The following is a 22,656-nucleotide window of genomic DNA, read 5'->3' as shown; positions in this document are numbered from 1 at the left end:
ATCATCAGGGCTGTTGTGATCTCACTAACATGACAGAGGATTTGGGTACTTCATACTTTAAGAAACAACACATTAGATTCCTCAAATATCCAACTATGTTTTTATTGCATTGGAGATATTTTACTCTAGTCTAATTCACATGTTTTATAAACTAAATAAATTTTATATCTAACTTGCACAGGTAAAGTGTTACAGTATTCATTAAAACATAGGTTCCCTGACTCCCTAGGCAGTGATTTCTCTAGTCTGGTATATCAACTATTCTTATCTTGTTGAGTGCCAACTCGATCATCAAATATGGTATATTCACAGGCTGTTAATCTCACACAAAACCTCACTTTTGTCACTCTTTCCTCATCTAAAGTAGATAATACCCCTTCAATATTTTATAGATAAAGTCAAAAGAATTGTATGGCTTTCCTGTATTTCTCTCTTTTTATCTCAAAGCATCTGAAATCATTGCCATAACTATGCATTTGTTACATAGATAACTCTCTGTATGATTTTGTTCTTTTTTTTTTTTTTTTTTAAGTAGGCTCCATGTCCTGTGTGGAGCCTAATGTGGAGCCTAATGAACTCACAACCCTGAGATCAAGACCTGAGGGGAGACCAAGAGTCAGACGCTCAACCAACTGAGCCACCCAGGCACCCCTGTACAATTTTGTTCCTTACCCCTGTCTACCCTGGGGATACGAAATGTTGTTTTTCAAAACAAACTTCTTCATATTACTTTACCAGATTTAACTTAAATTATTGGAAAAGTATCATGACTAAATATTGGCTAACCATTAGATAGAATACAAATATAAAGAAGGTATAGTGTCTCATTTGAAAAAAAAGTCTTCTCATTATTTATTGTTTTATTATGCCAACACCCCTTCCCATTTTCAGTGGTATCTTCTACTCCTTCAAGTCCCAGTTTAAGTGTCAATCCCTCAACAGTGCTATCTTTGACTCATTTGGCCATACTTTCACTTCTTCTGCTAATCCTTCTAGTACTTACAATCATTAAAACAATCAGCAAAATGGAAAAGTAATGTATTGAATGGAAGAAAATATTTACAAATCATATATCACATAAGGGGTTAATATCCAAAATATATAAAGAACTCATATAACTCAATAACATATATATATATATATATATATATATATATATATATATATCGAATTAAGAAATGGGCAGAAGAGCTGAATAGACATTTTTCCAAAGAAGACATACAAAGAACCAATTGAGATATGAAAAGGTGCTCGATATCACTAATTATCAGGGAAATGCATATCAGAACCACAAAAAGAAAAAAAAACTCACAAAAAAATAATACTTCACACCTGTTGAAATGGTTATTATCAAAAAGACAATAGATAACAAGTGTTGGCAAGTATGTGGAGAAAGGGAACCCTCATGCATTGTTGGTGGAAATGTAAACTGGTGCAGCCACTATGAAAAACAGCATGAAGGTTCTTCAAAAAATTAAAAATAGAACTACCATATGATCCAGCAATCCCACTTTTGGGTATTTACCCAAAGGAAATGAAAATGGAATCTCAAAGGGATCTCTGCACTCCCATGTTCATTGATAATATTCATAATAGCCAAGATATGGAAACACCTAAGTGTCCATCAACAGACAAATGGTTGAATGGAAAGATGTGGTATACATACAGTGGAATGTTACTCAACTACAAGAAAGAAGGGAATCCTGCCTTTTGCATTCCTTGAATCTTGCAAATAGAATGTGATGTAAGAGACTGTGGGTCAGTTCTGAGCCTATATATCAAGAAAACTTGCACATGTTCAGTTGGAGCCTTATGACATTTATGTGAAGAAGTCTATATTAGCTGGCTAGAGTATGACAGACTGTGTGTAGAGAGGCCCTACTCATACCAGTTGTGAACTGGCAAGCCCATCCAACCTACCAACCTATTCCATCAAGAACAAAGGAGCCCTCACTTAAGCTGAGCCCAAATTGTCCAATTGCAATTGGTAATTCATTATATCTTAGTTTGTTACACAATGACAACTGATAATGCAGCTAACATTAAAAATACAGCATTATCATAGAAGTTGGGACATTTGCCCAAACAAATTCTGACAAGAAAGTTACAGGCCATACCACACTGAGCCTTTAACACTTTCTGGGTATCTTGACATTCAAGGAACCACAAGTTGAAGGCAGAGCCAAAAGACTTCATAGAGAAAAACAACAGAATTTGGTTGCTCTCTCATGCTAAGAGACAAGTGGAGAAACAACTGAGGTTTTAAACTTGAGCTGGAAAGAGTCATGTGCTCTGGATGCTCTGATGAAAGTTCTAAAAAAAAGAGCTACATTGGGCATGGGTAGTTTAAGTTGATTCTGTTTCTGGATCTAGCAAACTTTTCTTATAATGTGTAATACAGAATGCTGGATTTGTAACCAAACATTTACATAAGATTTTGGGAGCTTATTCTAAGTTATTTTAAGAAAAAAATATATATACATATGCATGCGTGTGAGAATGTATGTTCATGCACACACACACACACACATACACCAGAGACACACACCATCTACATACAAATTAGTGCACAACTAAGAAGGAAAATAAATAAAGATTGTAACAAAATTCCACAAAGGGTTTTCATGAGGCAATTAAGTATTCTGACTCTTACTCTTCCAATACAAATGATTTATACTCAAGGATATTTCGTACTGATTGGACATAATAAATTCTGTGTACTCTGTACTCACATCTGCCTAAGAATAGCTGATATCTGAGAGACAGATACACATTAATATAATTGCTACAAAAAAGACCATCTGGATTTCATGCATAGTCTTTAACTGCTAATTGCTAATCTACCTCATTTTTTTTTCCAATTTCCCTCTATTAGGCATTCATTTTTCTGGTAGGCATGGTCCCCCACATGTTTCCAGTGCTGGAGGTGTCCTCCAACCAAGATGTTTTCTCAGGTTACCAAATGGTGAAAACTTTAGCAATTGGGCTGCCACCTGTGGCCAAGATTATCCATGTCCCACATTCATCTGGGTTATGGCCAACTGCATCATACATAACTCAGTCACTCTTAACATCCCTTTCTCGGATATTCTCAGAATCAGCTGTGTCATTTTGGGTTGTCTGCAAACCATCACCAAGACAGGAATAACTAAACTGCATAGTTTTAGTGGAAAAGCCTATAAAGAATAAACTAGAAGAAAATGAGGAGAGTGAAGACCCTCCAGATCACAGCATAAATAGGATACTTATGAAAGGAGGGAGAAAAAGAAAGGATTGGGCAGGAAGTAATTTAGACTACAGCAGAGTTGTAAGAATGTCTCAGCCAAATCAATGTGGAGTCCTTGTGCATATCTTGCTCATTTCAGGAATTCCACATCTGGCAGAAAGGGGACAATACTAAAGAACCTGCTGTGCCCAATCACCGGCTGGGAAGAGCCCACAAGGAAATGCGACTTTGGTAGGAGCTTGGTAGTAGATCCATAAGGACCTTAGTTGTCAGCTGGAGCGGTCAACTAGATTCCACATTCTGTAGTTTCTCTTGAAGTAGTGCACTGAGCACTGCACTTACCACAACCCTCTCTCTGCACTTGGCCTAATCCATTTTTACTTGAAGATTCAGCTCCTATACAAGTTCCTGAAACGTCATCCCTAACATCTTCCACAGACAACATTGTCTAGGTCAGGAATCTTTCCTCTCTTCACTCTGTACATGATCCTGTCCTCGCATTTTATTTTGTGTTAAAATAGTCATTGACTTATTCATGTCCTACAACTGTATGTAAACACTTTTGAGGTCAGGAATTATTTATTTCCTCTTTATCTTATATTCCACAGATTCAGGCAAACTGGCACAAAGTATATTACTGGAAGAAGGAATGAAAGATATAAAAACAGTGGTAGAAAAAAAAAAAACAGTGGTAGAATTTATTTCCCTTATGTAAGTACATAAACACGTAGAATATGCTTAAGCCTGGAGATAGCTGATACCCTTGTTGCCATGATTGTTGCTGCTGAGGTATGAAAGGAGCCCTGAGCTTAGAACCAGATGATGGACCAAAAAAAAAAACCAAACCAAACCAAAACAAAACAAAACCAGATGATGGATCTAGACTAGATATTTATTGACAAAATGTAATTGATTGGAACTGTATTCATAACAATTTCCACAAGTAGGAATATTAATAAGCACTTTAATTCACTGGTATGAAAATAAATGAGATACTTTTGGTTATAGATCCCAGACCAAGATAGTACAGAAAACTTATAGCTATCACTAGTTAAAAAGGCTTGAATACATACTGATAGGATGAAAAACAAGACAACAGTCCCTAAATGAGCCATATGCTAAGCCCCATGTCACCAAACACAGACTTAATTACAGTTTCAGCTTTCCCAGAAATGGAATCTAACTAAGCCAGTCAATCAGGAATGACCTACCTGATCAGTGTTTGCTAAGGGTCCATGTGCCTGAGAGACCCCTGCCATTCCCTAAAGGAAAGTAACTTCAATAACCAAACTGCTTTTTTGCTTAGTTTAACTTCGCTTTCTCGTTTCCCTTTTGCCCATAAAATTCTTTTTTCTATAGCTCCTTAGAGCTCCTTTCTATCTGCTAGACTGGTTACTGTCCGATCAAATTGATTTTGCTCATATAAACTCTAAAATTTTAATACGCCTCAGTGTATCATAAACAGTTCTGTGAGTAACGCTAAGAAGAGGGAACTAAGGGGATCGCGCTCACCCCGCCGGCCCCCAGGAGCAACAAGCAACCAGACATGTGTGGGTACCTGCTGGACCCGTGGAGCTCACTGCTTTCTCGCTGCCTCGGGAAGTGGTGGTGAAGTCCTTGCAGAATCCTCTGAAGCTTTTCCATTATGAGCTCTCAGGCTACCTGAGCATGTCTTTCTCCGGACTGAATCTGGAAACTGGCCGGCTCAATTGGGTCCGGCTTAAAACCCGACCGGGTCCAGGGTCTGACTTAGAAACTGGACCAGGCGACGGGTCAGACTGGGTACAACATAAAAATTGGACCGGGGTCAGGGTCGGACTCGGTGAGGGTGAGACTTAGAAACTGGACTAGGTCCGGGTTGGACTGGGTGTAACTTATGCTGCACTGGGTCTGCTGTGAAGCCTCAGGTAAATAAAATTTGGTTTTAAGGCTAAACAAGCAGCCAACGATAATTTTGAGTTACAGTGGCCACAGTGAAGAAATTTTAACCAATTCTGAGACGCCCTAGAGGAAAGGAGGTCTCACTATAAAGCGTAGAGAGAATTTTTTTTTTTTTTCTCTTCTACAGTTTCTGGTGACCGGGATGAGATCACTGGGACACCTTGCTCACTCCAGAGCCCACAGACAGAATCCTGGGGAAACTGGCAAAAGCTGGCAAAGGGTAAGAATTTTTATTAAAATCAGCTCTGCCAAATTTCTCTGTGATGCCTGGTCAAGAGAGAAAGGTAAAATTTCACATTGTCCCTATCATTCATGTTGTAGGCAAAAAAAAAAAAAAAAAAAAAAAAATTGTAAGAATTAGATCTTCAAATTGTGACTCATGAATTTGCTTTCGAGTACCCATTAGTTTGTTGATCATTTCTCTCCCAAGAACAACTACTGACTTCCTGTTTTGTCTCACTTTTTTCCTGAGAATTTGACTTGGTTTTCTGCCTACCTGGGGCATGCAGGTTCATGTGTATGCAGACAGCTCAAACGTCAGCTTGGGGGTCCCAAAAATGTGGCTGGACAGAAATGTGGATTGCACGCCACTTGCAGCTAGGGTCCTACCAACTGTTGCTGGCTCTCAGGGGAATTGTCTAAATCTTTCTTACTTTTGGTTATCTTTGGGAGTGGCTCTGGATCTTGGGAGGGTAGTGTCTTTTGCACCCTCTTTGGGAATGCCTCTTATGTCATGGGGTTTTTCAGTATTGCCAGGAATATTAACGGTTTGTCCCTGCTGAAATTTGACACAATATTTGAAAGATATTCTTAAAAATTTTAAATACCTCCATTTATCTTTTAACAATAAATAGATGAGAGATAGAGCACAGGGAGAGAAGAAGGGCAGAGGGAAAGAAAAGGGGTGAGGAAGGGGAGAAAGATAGAGACAGAGACAGATTGCATGTATATAGTCTTCCAAGAAAGAAAAATTGTCTGGGGTCAGAATCACATAGGGACTTGAAAAGGATGGTGGTAAAAACATGAACTAATTCAATGGCTGCCCTGTGGGCTGTTAGCAGGACCTACAGCCTAGTGATAAGTGTCCTACTGTTTGTTGGTACTCAGTGCTCTCCCATTCATTCAAAGCATTCCATACCAACATAAGAGCTAGAAAAAGTGAACATTTCTCATATTCCCTTTATAGCAGGGTTCTAGATAGATCCCCATAATTAAAGGAAATAATCTGGAACATGAAGATATGGAGTTTAAGTTTTCCCACACTTTTTGGGACCCTCTTATCAACCATTTCAGATCCTAAGAAGCAGGTTCTAGACCTTCCAACATGTGTGAAAGCCTCTACTTTCCTTGTACTAAGTCTCTTTGTTTAAAACCTCTACATTGGTATTTGTTTTCCTAACTAATTCATAAATGATATGGTATTTAGTATAAGAAATAGATCCTTAGATGGAGCGGCTGGATGGCTCAGTCAGTTAAGCATCTGCCTTCAGCTCGGGTCATGATCCCAGGCTCCCTACTCAGTGGAGAGTCTGCTTCTCCCTCTCCCTCTGCCCTTCTCCCCTGCTCGTGCTCTCTCTCTCTGTCTGTCTCTATCTCTCTTTCAAATAAATAAATAAAATCTTAAAAAAAAAAAAGAAATAGTTCCTTAGAAACTTAACCTCAAGATAGAAATCTGAAACTATTTACTTAATTGGGCTAGATTAGAAAGCATAATAACTATGTTGCCAGTAGATAATGGCATACTGGTAGTTCATGGCATGTAGCTTCAGTAATGAAACAAATTATTTAATGTATCACCTTTCAAAGCAGCATTTTGAGAGACAAACTGGCTTTTGCATTGGAATACAATGGAGAAAATAATGAAAACAAGCACAAGTATGGTGGTCCAGTCTTAACTGCACTAGGAAGTGCACAGAAAAAAAATGACAAACTTGGGCACCTGGGTGGCTTAGTTGGTTAGGTGACTGCCTTCGGTTCAGGTCATGATCCTGGAGTCCTGGGATCGAGTACCACATCGGGCTCCCTGCTCAGTGGGGAGTCTGCTTCTCCTCTGAGCCCCCCCCCCCCTTCATGCTCTCTCTCTCTCATTCTCTCTCTCAAATGAATAAATAAAATCTTTAAAAAAAAAAAAGAAAATGACAAACTCAAGGTTTGAGATACAAAGGTCAGAGGCCAGGGAACTTCTTTACCAACTAGGTAAGATATGTTATCTATTGCAACCACAAGACCAGTGATCTGAAAACCAGACCCAAAGTTGACCTTTCAGTTAGCAGAATTACAACACATGTTGAATTTAAAGTATCCCTGGGCCTCTTATTTTAAAATCAGAACTTTCTAGAGAAAATGAGAGACTGAACATTGGAATGAGCATATTTAAGACTACAATGATTTTAAATAATTTGAACTTTCAAAAGACACTGAGTTCCCTTGTCAACAAAAGCAAGCTTTCAGGGCACCTTGGTGGCTCAGATAGTTAAGCATCTGCCTTCAACTCAGATCATGATCTCCAGGTCCTGGGATCAAGCCCCATGTGGGGCTCCCAGCTCAGCAGGGAGTCTTCTTCTCCCTCTCCCTTTGCCTCTCCCCTTGCTTGTGGTCTCTTCTGTCTGTCTCTCTCTGTCTCTCTCTTTCTCAAATGAATAAAATAAAATCTTTTTTATTTGATTTTTTAAAGATTTTGTTTATTTATTCGACAGATAGAGAGAGAGCACAAGTAGGCAGTGTCAGGCAGAAGGAGAGGGAGAAGCAGGCTCTCCACTGAGCAGGGAGCTGGATGTGGGGCTCGATCCCAGGACCCCAGGATCATGACCTGAGCTGAAGACAGCCGCTTAACCGACTGAGCCACCCAGGCGCCCTTAAAATCTTTTTTTTGTTTGTTTTAAGCAAGCTTTCCTTCTCTGTTTATGCAAGTTAGCCTCTCCATACTTGAATACCAAATAAAGACTCAACTTGTGATGAGTAGTTACCTTAGAGAAAAGTGGTAAAATTGGGGGATGATGTATGAGAATGTATTCTAAGAGTGTTAGAACAGGGAAGAAATACCACAACACTGGATCAAGATGAATGTCTCATAGTGGTTTTGAATAAATGAAGATTCAAGGCAATAATGTAAAAGAATTTATTGAAAATCTTAGTAGGCTAGGAATTTGAGTGTTTGTCACATGTGACAGGCTAAGCCATTCTCTAATGATGTAAGTTTGAGTACTCACAAAACATGAGAGCTTCAGCATTTGTAGAAAACTCTATAGTGGCTATATTATGAAAGCTAAAGATCATGGTGGCAGACACAGCATTGAAATGAGTTTTCTGGGATGTGGGGGAGAGATGACCCTGGAGTCACAAAGTTCAAGTGATGATACTTACAAACTAGAGACAAAGCAGGCAAATTATAATAATTAGATAGCAGAGCAAATTGTGGTATTCATTGATAGCATCAATTGCATTGTCCATCAACTGCCTAGTAAAATATTACTTAATCTGTATGCTAAAAGATTCTAAATCTAGATCTGGTGGAAGAGATCTAACATGAAATACCATAATGGAAATTCAGTGTTCCACAATGAATTTCGAGACTTGAGCCAGTTCATACATGCAGACTCCCCTGAATGATGTAAGGAATGAATCCCCTTTAGGAAGGCTATTGCAACACTGTAGCAAGTGTGTGCCTTAATTATTTCTCCTCAACTTTCCTAAAGGAATTTATAGCATTTAACATGATGACTGTACTGGGAGAAAATCTAAGACAAAACAGGAATGTCTGATCATAGGCTATACATTTAAATAACCCTTAAGCACCCCAAACACCATGGTGATCTACTGACAGAGAGGAAAATTATGAAGCTCAAATGACCGATAGAGCTGTGAGCTGAATCCATTTAACAATGAGTCCAGATGATCTGTGAACATACCCTTCGATTTTCCTTCAGTACTTGAATGCATCGTTGAACATAGCCTTACTAAGCAATTGGCTGATTGGACAGTTGGAGCTCAGACACATAGAATAAAGACACTGTTGTAGGAAGACCCAAGTGGAAACACACTGGATCTGCCTGACATTGTATAGCAAAATGGTGAACTGAAAATGAATATTGCATTCCTGGGTACTTGTTGAGAATATTTACCACCATGGTGTAATTACAAAAAGTTAATCATGAAAATGGTTTTAAAATAATGAGAGAAAAAGGATGGATTACATAAAAGGCAAGACCTACACAAATTACCTATACAGATTACACACAAAGCAATATCTATATGGACTTTTCATTAGCCACAAGCCAAAAAACAGTGTAATAATAACTTAAAAGCACAAAGTAGAAAGCTAGAGATTCAAAAATGGAAGTAAAATATGACTGTTTTAATTAAAAAAATGAATGAGCTTATTACCAAAACACCTTAACAAAAGATACTTCTAAAGAATGTTATTCAGGCAGAAGGAAACAGACCCGAAGAAAAAAGATACAGAAGAGAATGGTAAGCAAATAACTTGAGAGCAAATTTCTCTCACAGTGCTAAAAACCTTATCATATATTGTGAATAACCGATATGTAATGAGTACATAAATGTAAATAAGAGCCATCCCTCTTATCTAATACAGTATATGACATACTGGAATCTGTTGGTTTCATTCCCCACAGTTTCTTCCATACACTTTTGCAGTTACTACTGAGTCAACAGTTTTCATACCTTTGCACTGCCATGCGACTATTCAGGTTTCACGTAACTTTCTTTCCTCAGATGACTACACAGAGGTATTTCTTAACAGATTTTTCCTGAATTATCAAGATCTAATTTTTCTTCCCTTTCTTCTGATTATGTTGGATTTAAATGGCACTTGATAGTTTTACTTTTACTACCTATGTGTTATGTAACATTTACCTGATTATAGAAAAATAGAAGTTATCGCAAGGGAATATAAGGAAAACACTCAGTTATAACATGTATTATAAGCTAACAGGTTTTTTTTTTCCTGAATGCAAAAGAGAACATATAATTCTGTAAGATGCTTTACCCATTGAACAGCTTTGTTTACAACATGTATTTTAAGTTGACTTCTTTCTGCTCAGCTAAGTCCTACTCTCTTTGCAGGCTCTTCATTTCTCATCATTTTTTCAAATTTATTTGCCAAAATTCTTGTTTTAATTGAAGAAAAATCACAACTTAGTATTACTTAGGCCTGAACTGGTATTTAGAAGAGGGGAAAATGTACATATGTCCTAGAGCAGGAAGAAATATAACATCATTGGAAAGAATACTGTCTGACTGATAGGGTATCTTGGGTTAAAGATAGTGGCAAAGTAGTTAGAGGTAAAAAAAAGGGAATCAGACCTTAGACTTTTATTTGAGAACATGTCTAGTTCTGTTATCTCAACAATTACAAATAAGCACTGAAAATTGGTCACTACTCCAATAAAAAATAAATGTATGTATGCTCTCCTGTTAGAAGGTCAATGTCATTGTTCTTTTAACAGAGGGATAGTGAATTTATAAAATGAAGGAGACCTTATTACATCAAGTTTCAGCTGGATACACAAACTTTGAGTTTTCAGTAATTTGATATTATAGTTGCATAATTATAATAATGTCTTGAGTTGATTGCTTTGGAAGATGGATTATGATGTATCTAATTGAGTTGAATCCTTTAGATAAATTCCATTAATTTCACTTGCTGAACACTAACGGTTGTGTAACTTGAGATTAAAAAGGCATTATTATACCAGTTATTACAGTTTATTCCAAGACATATACCACTTCATTTACTAGAGAGTCAAATACTAACCAGGACAAAGGGTCAAAGATACAATAGAAGTAATTACTTTCACTTGCACAAGATCTAGTGCAAATATGAACCTAACTGCTACAGCTCATTCCCTAGCCACACTGTGTTGCAGGGCCATAGTTGTATATCTGAAATGAAATATTGTCAGATATTTCACACAGTAAGGTCTTAAACTACCTGATAAGTTATTAAGGAAACCTCATAAACTTCTTACAAGAAAGATATATTGAGCAGTCCATCTTTCATATAGAGTATTTGGGATTGAAATATCAGTGTGCATCCTGATCCCTGATCTCTGGACAGGCTATTAATTATGTTATACAGATAATATTTTTCCTGCATTCTCCACAGTGCAGGGTTTTTTCTTATCAAATATGTATTATTGAATGACAATATTTGAATGGCATATAAAATTATATAAATCTTTGTAAAATCATAGCCTAGAAAAGGCAGCTCTTTCTTCAATGCCAATTTCATAACAAGACAAGAAGAGATTTAATCTTGAAAGTTTTAATCAAATCTGTGGGATGTCCTTAACCAGCCTTCCTCACTTGTCAAATTATAGTCCTTCTTTACTATTCTTGGAGAGCAAGGTACTTGATTCCTGTGGTTCTTAATTGTCTCTTTCCAAACTTCAAAGGGAAATTAAAGACTTTTCATATCACTTGAGAAATAAAAAATGTAGGCTAGATTAACTAATAAATATTAATGCCATTAAAAAAAACAAACAGAGCAATAGGAGTAAAACGTGCATTTAGACTGTATATCACTTTTAATATGTGTGCCTTAATACACTGCAAAAAGCCATGTCACCTATGAAATGTATTAAATTATCTTGATATGAAAATTGTAGGCATATTTCCAAATGCTCTAACATATGATTTTATGAGGACCTGTCTCCCCTAACTAAAGTATTAGCTATTATATTAGCATAGTTTATGTAAGTTTATATTCCAAATGTGTGCTAATCTGAGTATTATAAATTCCAGTATTCTCCATGGTCAATGAGAAATATTAATAAAAATAATATAAGAAAGTACCATTGATATATAATTAGCTTTTGGCAGTTTCATCTAGATTACTTTCAATATCATATATAATAAAATCACTTTTGCTCTTTCAGTTAAGACAAATGCTATGTGGTTTGGTCAAGCGATATATATCTTTATGCACCTTTGTTGTTTTTGTTCATATACATAAATCATTCATTCATACAAACAATATTTACTTTATAGGCAATGAACAAAATAGATACTGTTCCTTATATTATGGAGCTCATATTTGGGTGAAAATGAGAAACTATAAATAAATAAACAAGATACATAATAATGACAGGTCATAAGAGATTTTTTGAAAAGAAATAAAAGAATGTAAATGTATAGAAAAATTCAAGAGTTCAAAAGATATCTCTTAGAAGTTGAAAATAGAAAGTATCTCTGTTAAGTTAATATTGGAGCAGAGAATTTTAAAAGGAAGTAAGTGGATCACACAACACTTTATTCTAGGGAGAGGAAGTGATAAGGGCAATTGCTGCATCCCAAACACTTGGGATGGTCAAAAAAAGAGCAAGCAAGCCATTATGGCTGAAAAGTGAATGAAAGGAGAAAAAGGAAACTGGATATGGTAATAATAAAGGGCCAGATTTTCTAGGACACTATAAGCCACATTAAGGAACTTGAATGTTATTCTGAATGAGAACCACTAGAAGTTTGTGAGCAAAAGAATGACATTATCTGACACATTTTATAAAGCGTATTTGCTGCCCAAGGTGAAAATGGAGGTCAAAAGAGGAATCAGAGAGAAGAGTTCATCTAAATCTGGCATAATCTAAATCTAAATCTCAATGATAAACTAGTGTCTCAAACACTACATCCTAGGGTATATCCATATGGTTTCAGGTCTCATCCCTACTTGACATATAAATACATACCTCTGGAGTAGTGACTGTCTGTGGAGTTCTCATGGAATAGATATTAAGTCATAGTATAACTTCCAAGGTTCTCTCTCAGCCCAGGTCCCAAGTTTTAGTAAATTTTCCTCGGGGGGGGGGGGAGCCCTATCTGAACAGAAACGTAAACACTTCTTGTACAGTCTCACTATCTATTGATTCATTATGGATACTCTCATGAATTTACAAAGAAATGACCTAGGTATTCTCAGTAAGATTTAACTCTTATAGTAACAAATGAATATAAAAAATTATTAGCTCTGATAACATTTATAATTTTTTTCTTTTTTTAATTTGTATCTTCTAAATTTTCTTTAGTGATTACATATTATTAATTTTTAAGTAACTAAAAAATATATATTATATTCTGGGTTTTGCATTTTTTTGTCCATTTTTTTTCTGGAACCTAAGAAAAAATAGTTGTAAACTTAATGGCTAAATTATAGTTTATGAAATTTCTATGGATTTCAATAATTTGCACATTTTCTATATACAAATAATGGAACTTTTCGTGTTTTCTTCACTGGCTATTGGCATTGTTACACATAGGTTAATATTTAAATACACATCTCTCCATTCCAAATATGCTCAAACTGGGTGGTAAATAACCCTTTATTCAGGCTCAGGGTAGCGGAGTAACTACTCACCAACCACATCAAGATTTTCCACTATTAAAAATTGGCATTGTAGGACGCCTGGGTGGCTCAGTCAGTTAAGCATCTGCCTTTAGCTCAGGTCATGATCTCAGAGTCCTGAGATCAAGCCCCAGGATGGGGATCCCTGCCCAGTAAGAAGTCTGCTTCTCCCTCTGCCCCTCCCCTACTCATGTGCTCATGCTCAGGCTCTCTCTCTCAAAAAAATAAATAAAATCTTAAAAAAAAATGACATTGTATACTATAGTCCATACAGTTTTCAGGAGACTAGGAAAGGGGAAAGACTTCAATAATTCAAAAACCTTTTATTGCCTCTTTGGCTAAAACTGAATACTCACTTTGGAGACTTTTTAAAAATTAATATGTATTTAGGCTCTTCCCATATTCTCTCTTGTAGTTTGTTTCTACACAAGGAGATATTTCTACATAAAGAAATATTTCCAAGTAAGATAGAATATTCAAAGTTTACATAACGTGTTCTTGCCAAAAATCTTGTACAATTTAAGAATTGGAGTTTATCAATATTAATCTGAAAACATCTTTTTAAAGTATCATATGATCCAGGGCACCTCAGTGGCTCAGTCAGTTAAGTGTCTGCCTTTTGCTCAGGTCATGATCCTGGGGTCCTGGGAGTGAGCCTTACATCAGGCTCCCTGCTCAGCAGGGAGTCTGCTTCTCCCTCTGCCCCTCCCCCCACTCGTGGCCTCTCTCTCTCAAAAATAAATAAATAAAATCTTTAAAAAAAAGTATAATTTGATCCAGCCATGTACCAAATAGTGGATGACAATATTTATAGCCTAAGTAATTATTCATTGTATGTGGCCCATTCTAGGGGTAATGGCGCACGGTTACTGTCTATGGCTTTAGTGTACAAAACTCCCTATATAACTTCACACTTCATTGAAAACCTTATGTGAAAGGTAAATCCAGTCCCTTTTCTGTAAAAACAATCTATCTGTTGCTTTGCCTGGAAGCAGCTTTCACAATCGCTCTCTATGATTTTTACAAAATTAATAATACTTTGTAGATATTTTAGTTTTCACTAAAAAGTGTGGGATTTTATTCCAGACTAGTTAGGCAGATGACTCCCGATATAATCCCAAGGCTGGACATAGTCTCTAAAATGAGCAAAGAGACAGCTCTAAATTTAAATAGAGATTATGTATGCTTGACCATCATTCTTACAGATTCATAACAAAGCAATTTTAATTTCTTGTTCCTTGACCCTTACTAAGATGCTTTTGAAATCACTCAGAAAACTCTCTTTAGTAAGGAACTTGGGAAGCTATACTGTAGCTGTCAGATGACCAATTGAATGGAAAATTGAAATAGATGGGGAAAAGTGTTTCCACTGAATGATTTCGCACCAGAGTGTGGTAATCACCTTGGTAATGTTTGGCTAATGCCCTTCTTTTCTCCATTACCTTCCATCAACTTCCATCATGCTTCACTTCCTTTCCAGGACTCAGGGTGGCTCTCATTTCTCCCTATACCAATTTCATTTGGTACCAGTCCATTTCACACCATTCCAACAACTTTGTTCTCATCAGTTTATGCTCACTATCTTTTTGAATATCTTACATTATAAGTGAGTTATACCACTATTTCATTTCCTCTCTCATGTATTTAAAGCAGCCTCAAAATTCATGAACAAGGAATAAGTACATTAAAAAAGAGATCTTAAGATGGATATAAAAACTAGAAATACCTGTTAAAATAACAGACCAAATCAAAAGAAAAAATTTCACCAATCCTATTTAACTTAACACTTAAAAATAAAGTTATATTAGGGGCGCCTCGGTGGCTCAGTCATTAAGCATCTGCCTTCGGCTCAGGTCATGATCCCAGGGTCCTGGGATTGAGCCCCGCATCAGGCTCCCTGTTCCATGGGAAGCCTGCTTCTCCCTCTCCCATTCCCCCTGCTTGTGTTCTCTCTCTCGCTGTCTCTCTCTCTCTGTCAAATAAATAAATAAATAAAATTAAAAAAATAAATAAAGTTATATTAGAGAGCAGATGGTAGCCTCTGGATCATTTAGACCTGCATTCAGACTACTCAGTTTATCCTCTCTAGTCCATAGGAGATCTGATAGGGTATTCCAATCCTTAGGCCAAATCCTGCAATAGAAAAAATCATCCCATAAAAGAGAGGCTGGAAGAGTGTGTTACATTTATGTTACCAACAAGCAAGCCTTATCCACTACATTGATTCATTGACAAGTATTTAATGAATACCTAAGTGTGTCAGAGAAATACACTTGACTTGAGAATACAAAATTGAACAAAACATAATTATCATCCATTTCTTTAAAGAGTTTACTTATTTATTTGAGAGAGAGAGAGCATGAGCAAGGGGGTGGGGCATAGGGACAAGCTGACTCCCCACTGAGCAGGGAGCCTGAGATGTACAGGGCTCAGCTCCAGGGCTGGATCCCAGGACCCTGAGATCATGACCTCAGTCAAAGTCAGATGCTTAACTGACTGAGCCACCCAGGCACCCCATTTATCATCCCTTTAAGTCTTACAGTCTAGTATGGGATTAAAATGATATTAGAAATAAGCTACATCTGCATTTGCTTGTCTTATCTGATTGTTCAATCTAATAATTTCTCATTTCCTCAACCAGATCGTAAACTTCAAGAGTATTTTAAATTATGTGTATGTTACTGGTACAATGACATGCTTCCTCCTCTTCCAACTGCCCGGATGATATAGTAAGGGCAGAAAAGTCTATTGGAAAGCATAGTGCCAAATAAAATGGTAGGGGTAGGTAATATGATTTTCTAAACTACCCAGAAATTAAGGTATTTGCCAAATTTATCTGGCCTAGACTTTTCTTCATATGGCAATAATTTCTCTGTACCTTCACAATTAGGGTTCTACATTCAAAAAAATAATCCATTTCTCATAATCAGCAATTTGGAGCTGTTTTCAGAGTATGTAAAAGACAAAAATCTTGTTTTCTTTTATACATTATCCAGTGATTTTTGTCTCCTTGTATGTTCTTTGTATTTTTTAATCTATAGAACAAACTGATTAGCCATGTAAAATTTTCCATATAGTTATCAGTGTTTTGGCATATTGAATCCAAGGATATCTCAAACACAGTAATGCCCTCTTCAATATCCTATATGCATACCTTATGTGTATTATTAGAAGAAATTGAAAATCACATCAATTATATGCAGGTAATCGATGATAGGTGAAAGACCTACAAATATATATCCTAATTTCAAAGGAAAATGCAACACTCTCTAAAACAAAATTAAGTGAAATATCAATGGGAAGTGCATAACCTATTGGAAAAGCCCTATCCAATAACAGAAAGAAAGAAATATCAAGGAAAACACAGAGGAAATAATAATGCAAGAGAAGCCACAATGGCAGATCTGAGATTAAGTATTTAATCACAATTTTCTTTTAGTAAGTCTACATTTTAAGCTTCTTGTGCTGGATTAACTGTCACCAACTCAGTACCACCCCTCTTTTTTATATTCTCACTAAATTATAGAAGAGAGGGAGAAACTAAATTTCCTAGAATCTCCTTTCTAATATGGACCTGGATTTGTTTTCCAATGAGAGGAAATCCCCAGAGATTTGGAAGGCATTTAAAAAAGGAGGGTCTAAATGTTATCCAATGGCAGTAGTAAGTTTACCTTTGGTTAGGAATAAGATTAAAAAGAGCTTCCCGGTGAGGACTTGAGAACCAACTGCAGTTTGAAAGTTGCCATGAACTTCTTAGAGAGTCTTCAGACCTGAAGTGGCTTTTCACAGGATCTGGTGGGACCCTAACTTTGTCACCATAGCTGATTGGTGGGGGCTGATTGCTTCCTTTGCTCTACCAAGGATTGTGAAAGCACCAATTTCCTTACATGAAAATATTTAATACCTAAGATATATTGAGTGGCTTCTGGTTTCCTGAAGAAAATGTGAAAGAACTGTGATGAACAAATGGTGCTACATCCATTATAAGATGATTACTGAGGGACAAAAGATGAACTTCTTAGCAGACACAAAAAGGCATGGATGGATCTTAAATGTATTATTTCCAAGTGAAAGAAGTAAAACTCAAAATGCTACATATTGTATGATCCCAACATTCTGGAAAAAGTCAAACTTTATAGATGATGAAAAGATCAGTGGTTACCAAGAGCTTGCAGTAAGAAAGGAAGGTTTGAATAGGTGCAGTTCAGGGGATATTTTTAACAGAGTGATAATACCCTCTATGATGCTGTAATAGTGGTTATATTGCAATATACATTTGTCTTTCCCATAGACCTTTACAACATAAAGACAGAACCTCAATGTATGCAAATTTTAAAAAATTATTTTGAACTTGGAGGATTCCAAGATAGAATGAAGAATGTGACAAATCAACCTACCTATATTATAAATTTATGAAATAACTTCACTGCAGTGTTTAGGGGACATTTGTGGTGCTCTAGGCATTTAGAAGTGAATCGAGTTGGAAAGGCTAAAAGCAAAAAAGCAAAAACAAACAAACAAAAAAAGCCACGACCAACAAAAACTACACATAATCATTGTAGTTATAATTGCTTCCCGTGCTATATGGGGTTAGCAAATTCTGATACTTCTATACATGTATAGTAGAATTAAGTAAATGGATGGTTAGATGGTGGAAGGAAGGTGCATCAGAGTGGCAGTGGTCTGATAAGCAAGGGGAGGAGAATAGAATAATCCATGCAGTAATGGATTAGAGTCGGAGGCATCAGTATTATGTTTAGCTTAATATAGATACAGATGGTTACATATAGAAATATTTACAGATACCTGTATATACCCCGGTTAGCATACACACAAATTTCCTTGCTCTGTCAGCTGAGAGGGCCTAGAAACAAAGAAGCCTCAGCAGCAACAAGAGCATTCACCACATTCATCTAGCTTTCTAATTCTATTCTCAAATAGAAGGAATAAGGCTGCTTGGAGAAATGGCCAATTCCATGCCAGGACTAAGATATTTAGAAGATGAGCCTGGCATATCTTGTGGTGCCAAAATGTAAGAAAATGCTAAAGACACAAATATGAAATTGACAAACATATAGTCCAAAAAAAAAAAAAAAGGACTATTAGATCTATGAATGTAGAAGAGGAAGAGTTCTGAAAAACAAAGACACAAAATGAGTGTTGACAAATGTTTCAAAACTTTTAAGCAGTTCCATTTTGAATGAAAATAACATGTTATTTATAAAATTAACTTTGTTAAATCAATTTTATACTTTTGTTTCCATTTTAATGTTCTACGAAATAATTTTACTACATTTTTGAAAAGTGTCTGTGATTTCTGAAATAAATGACACATGAACAAGACTCCATGTCCTATAATGGAGGACTCTCAATATTAAAATAGTCAAGTTTACTCCATTCATACTAAGTTTGCCTAAGACTAGAAAAAAAAAAAATTAAACTGAGCAGCAAATTGATGTGCTTTTTATAAGACAATGTATTTCACAATTCCTCAAAGAAACTATTGATCCATTACTGGCAAAGCAGAGAGAAAAAATAATAACCCTCAAACTCTGGAACCAATGTACTAATGTAGATTTATGTTGAACAAAAACCAGATTTCCTTCAGGCTAGACTTAATCACTCTATGAAAACAAATGTATAAAAAGGATATTCATGAAATCTTTTCTCCATTACTTTTTTCCCTGTGATATTATTTGAAATGTTTAATGCTTTTATATGCTGCTTTGAAGTTTTAATAAAACATTTTCCAAAAGTTTTCCTAATTTTGTATAGTATAAGATAAAGTAAGTTTCTACTTACTAAGTGGTTTCCTGAGATTGGCCATCACTTAACATTTGAGTACCTGCTACATTTAAACCAAATAGCCCTACAATACTGAGAGTCCTAGGTGCCATTTTGGCAAATGGTGAAAAAGAAGGGAACAGTTTTTCAAACAGTGAAAAGCAAATTCTTATTGAAAAAATTACATCTCTTAGGATTTTGTTGTCAATTCCAAAGAAACATGATGTTAATCATTATGAGACAAACGACCTTAGATAATTTATTAAAATATTATGATCAGTCTGTCCCCTTGTTATTGCTCTTGGACAAGGGATTGGAAATGTAGTAAGGGTGGCAACTAACATGATCTATAAAATTCTTAGTAACATCATTTACCCTATGCTGCCCACTGGAATCATGTAATAATCAGTGTGAAATCTCAAATCCAGCCAAAGGGAGTGCATTTTGATACACATTTTAATACAAAAATACTAAAGTGATCATGCATTATAGATATATATCCAAAATATATAAAAATATATAATATATAAATAAAATAAATAAATGTGTATGCTACATAAATAAAATAAATGACATTTTATATATATAAATATATATGTATATACGTGTGTGTATATATGTGTATATATATATATATCCTTCAAGAGGAGAGAAGAAAAGAAACTGTTTGGTTTTTTTTTTTAAGATTTTATTTATCTATTTGACAGAGAGAGAGACAGCGAGAGAGGGAACACAAGCAGGGGGAGTGGGAGAGGGACAAGCAGGCTTCCTGCAGAGCAGGGAACCCGATGCGGGGTTCCAGGTGGGGCTCGATCCCAGGACCCTGGGATCATGACCTGAGCTGAAGGCAGACACTTAACGACTGACCACCCAGGTGCCCCAGAAACTGGTTAAGTTTTAAAATCTTGTAATATCCTGGGGTGCCTGCGTGGTTCAATGTGGGGCTTGATGCAGGACTCGATGTGGGACCCCATAAGTCCACCATTTTTAAAACAATATTAAAAGTTCCCTATTAGCACTGGGTGTTACATGCAAACAATGCATCATGGAACACTACATCAAAAACTAATGATGTAATGTATGGTGATTAACATAACATAATAAAATAAAATTAAAAAAAAAAGTTCCCTATTAGTGGAGCCTGGTTGGCTCAGTTGGTTAAGCATCTGCCCTCGGCTTAGGTCATAATCTCGGGGTCCTGGGATAGAGCCCCATGTTGCGCACTCTGCTCTGCGGGGAGTCTGCTTCTCCCTCTTCCTCTGACCCTCCCTGCTTGTGCTCTCACTCTCTCGCTCTCAAATGAATACATAAAAATCTTTTAAAAATTAAAAATAAAAATAAGTGAATTAAAAAAGTTCCCTATTAAATGTCCAGGATGTAGGGAAGAGACAGAACATTTTAGTTCCCAGACATGCTTCCTAAACAATAAACATCCTAAATAATAAACAAGTAAACAAGTAAAAAATGGATCATCCACTGTATGGTTCTGACTTTGATATTCTGAAAAAGGCAAAACTCTAGACATGATGAAAAGAAGAGTGATTGCCAATGCAGAGGAGGTGAGAGAAAGAAAACACAAAGGCAAAAGCACAGATTTTTCAGGGCAGTGAAACTATTCTGTATGATACTAGAATGGTGGACACGTGGCATTATACATTTGTCCAAATCCATAGACTGTCCCACAGGAAGAGTGAACCCTAATGTAAAGTATGAACTTCAGATGATAATAATATGTCTATGTATGTTCATCCATTGTAACAAATGTACCACTCTTGTCAGAGATGTTGACAGTGGGAAAGGATGTGCTTATATGGGGGGGCAGGAGCAATATGGGAGCTCTCTGTAACTCCTCTCAATTCTGCCATGAACCTAAAACAAGCTATAAAAAATAAAGCATTTAAAAGGGAACAAAATGTATTCTCCTATATACATATTGAAACTTGGATTAAGCTTAATTCAATTCTAAGTAACTAACTTCCATTATAAAAACCCATCAGAATAATCTACTAAATTATAAATGAATAAATAAAATAAACTGATTATCTGAAAAATACATAAAAATTAAAAAATTAAAATTAATTTTTGGTTAAAGGAAAAACCCTTGGCAAACTCAAAATGGATAAGAACATCCATTATATTGTGATCAATATGATCATATACAGTTTAATTCAAACTTAATTTTGAAATATCTATATAATCCCCTTTAAATTCATGAATGTAACATTGTTGTCACTATCACTGTGTCTATTCAATAATTTATGTCCAAGTAAGTAACAAAAGACAAGTAAAATAATTCAAATATATAAGGGGAGGAAAGACAAAAAAACATACTTTATATAAAGATACCAAATTTTCTCAAAATTATTAATGTTGATGGTAAACTCTATTGTCCTACAATCTGAACCAAACTATATGGAAACTTAATGTATGACTGAAGTGATATTACAAAGGAATACAGAATGAATTCCTATCTCATACCATATACCTGGATCAATCCCACTTGATTTAATAATCTGAATTTGAAAAGCAAAACTTAAAATTTTTGGAAGTACAGACAAGAGAAGAAATCTTTAAAAGGTACAATCAGGACAAATCTAAAAAGAAAAATACAAATAAATTTAACTACATTATAGTAAAAACCTTAATGCAGAAAATGCATAATTAAACAAAATGGAAACTGAAGATTTAGCAAAGATATTTATAATGAATACAATAATAGGACATTAGTCTCCAAAATATAGGATATAATAATATAAGACAAAATAATAGGACATTAGTCTCCAGAATAATGATTAAGATCAATAAAAGGCAAATGGTCCAAAAGAAAAAAGAGCAAAGCATAAATTCATAAAGTTCAAAAATGTTTTTAAAGTCATAAATATAATAAATGAATGAAAATCTAACCACAGTTAGATATTATTTTACATGTAGCAAATTGACCAAAAAAAAATTAAAAGCTGGCAATTCCTGCTGCTGCCAAGAATGTTGGGTAATTGAAAATGTTTTCCACAGATCTAGAGTATACCAGTCTGGAAAGCATTTTGGCAGAGTCCGTAAAGTTTAACAATGTGCATAAAGAAATGCTTGGAAGATAGCAATGTGATTCTCTTTGCAGAATAGACAGCAGAAAAGAAAACATAACCAAATGTATATATATACATACCCATGGACAATATCAAAAATAAAACTAACTGAAAATGTGTCCCCATAAACCCCAAAATACAATGGTTAGAGAAAAATAACCTATAGCTTCAATGCAAAAACTGCATCATCAGGGGGAAGAGAAGTGTGTCTGCCAGAGCTGAGAACAAAAGAACACAAATATAGTCAAAGGTACTCACTAAAG

Source organism: Mirounga angustirostris, unplaced genomic scaffold (assembly GCF_029215605.1).
Source record: "Mirounga angustirostris isolate CCGP_5_RB_7025 unplaced genomic scaffold, mMirAng1.0.hap1 SCAF_5, whole genome shotgun sequence".
In the NCBI taxonomy this organism is placed as follows: Eukaryota; Metazoa; Chordata; class Mammalia; order Carnivora; family Phocidae; genus Mirounga; species Mirounga angustirostris.
The sequence above is the reverse complement of the archived record's forward strand: the minus strand, read 5'-3'. Positions refer to the sequence as shown.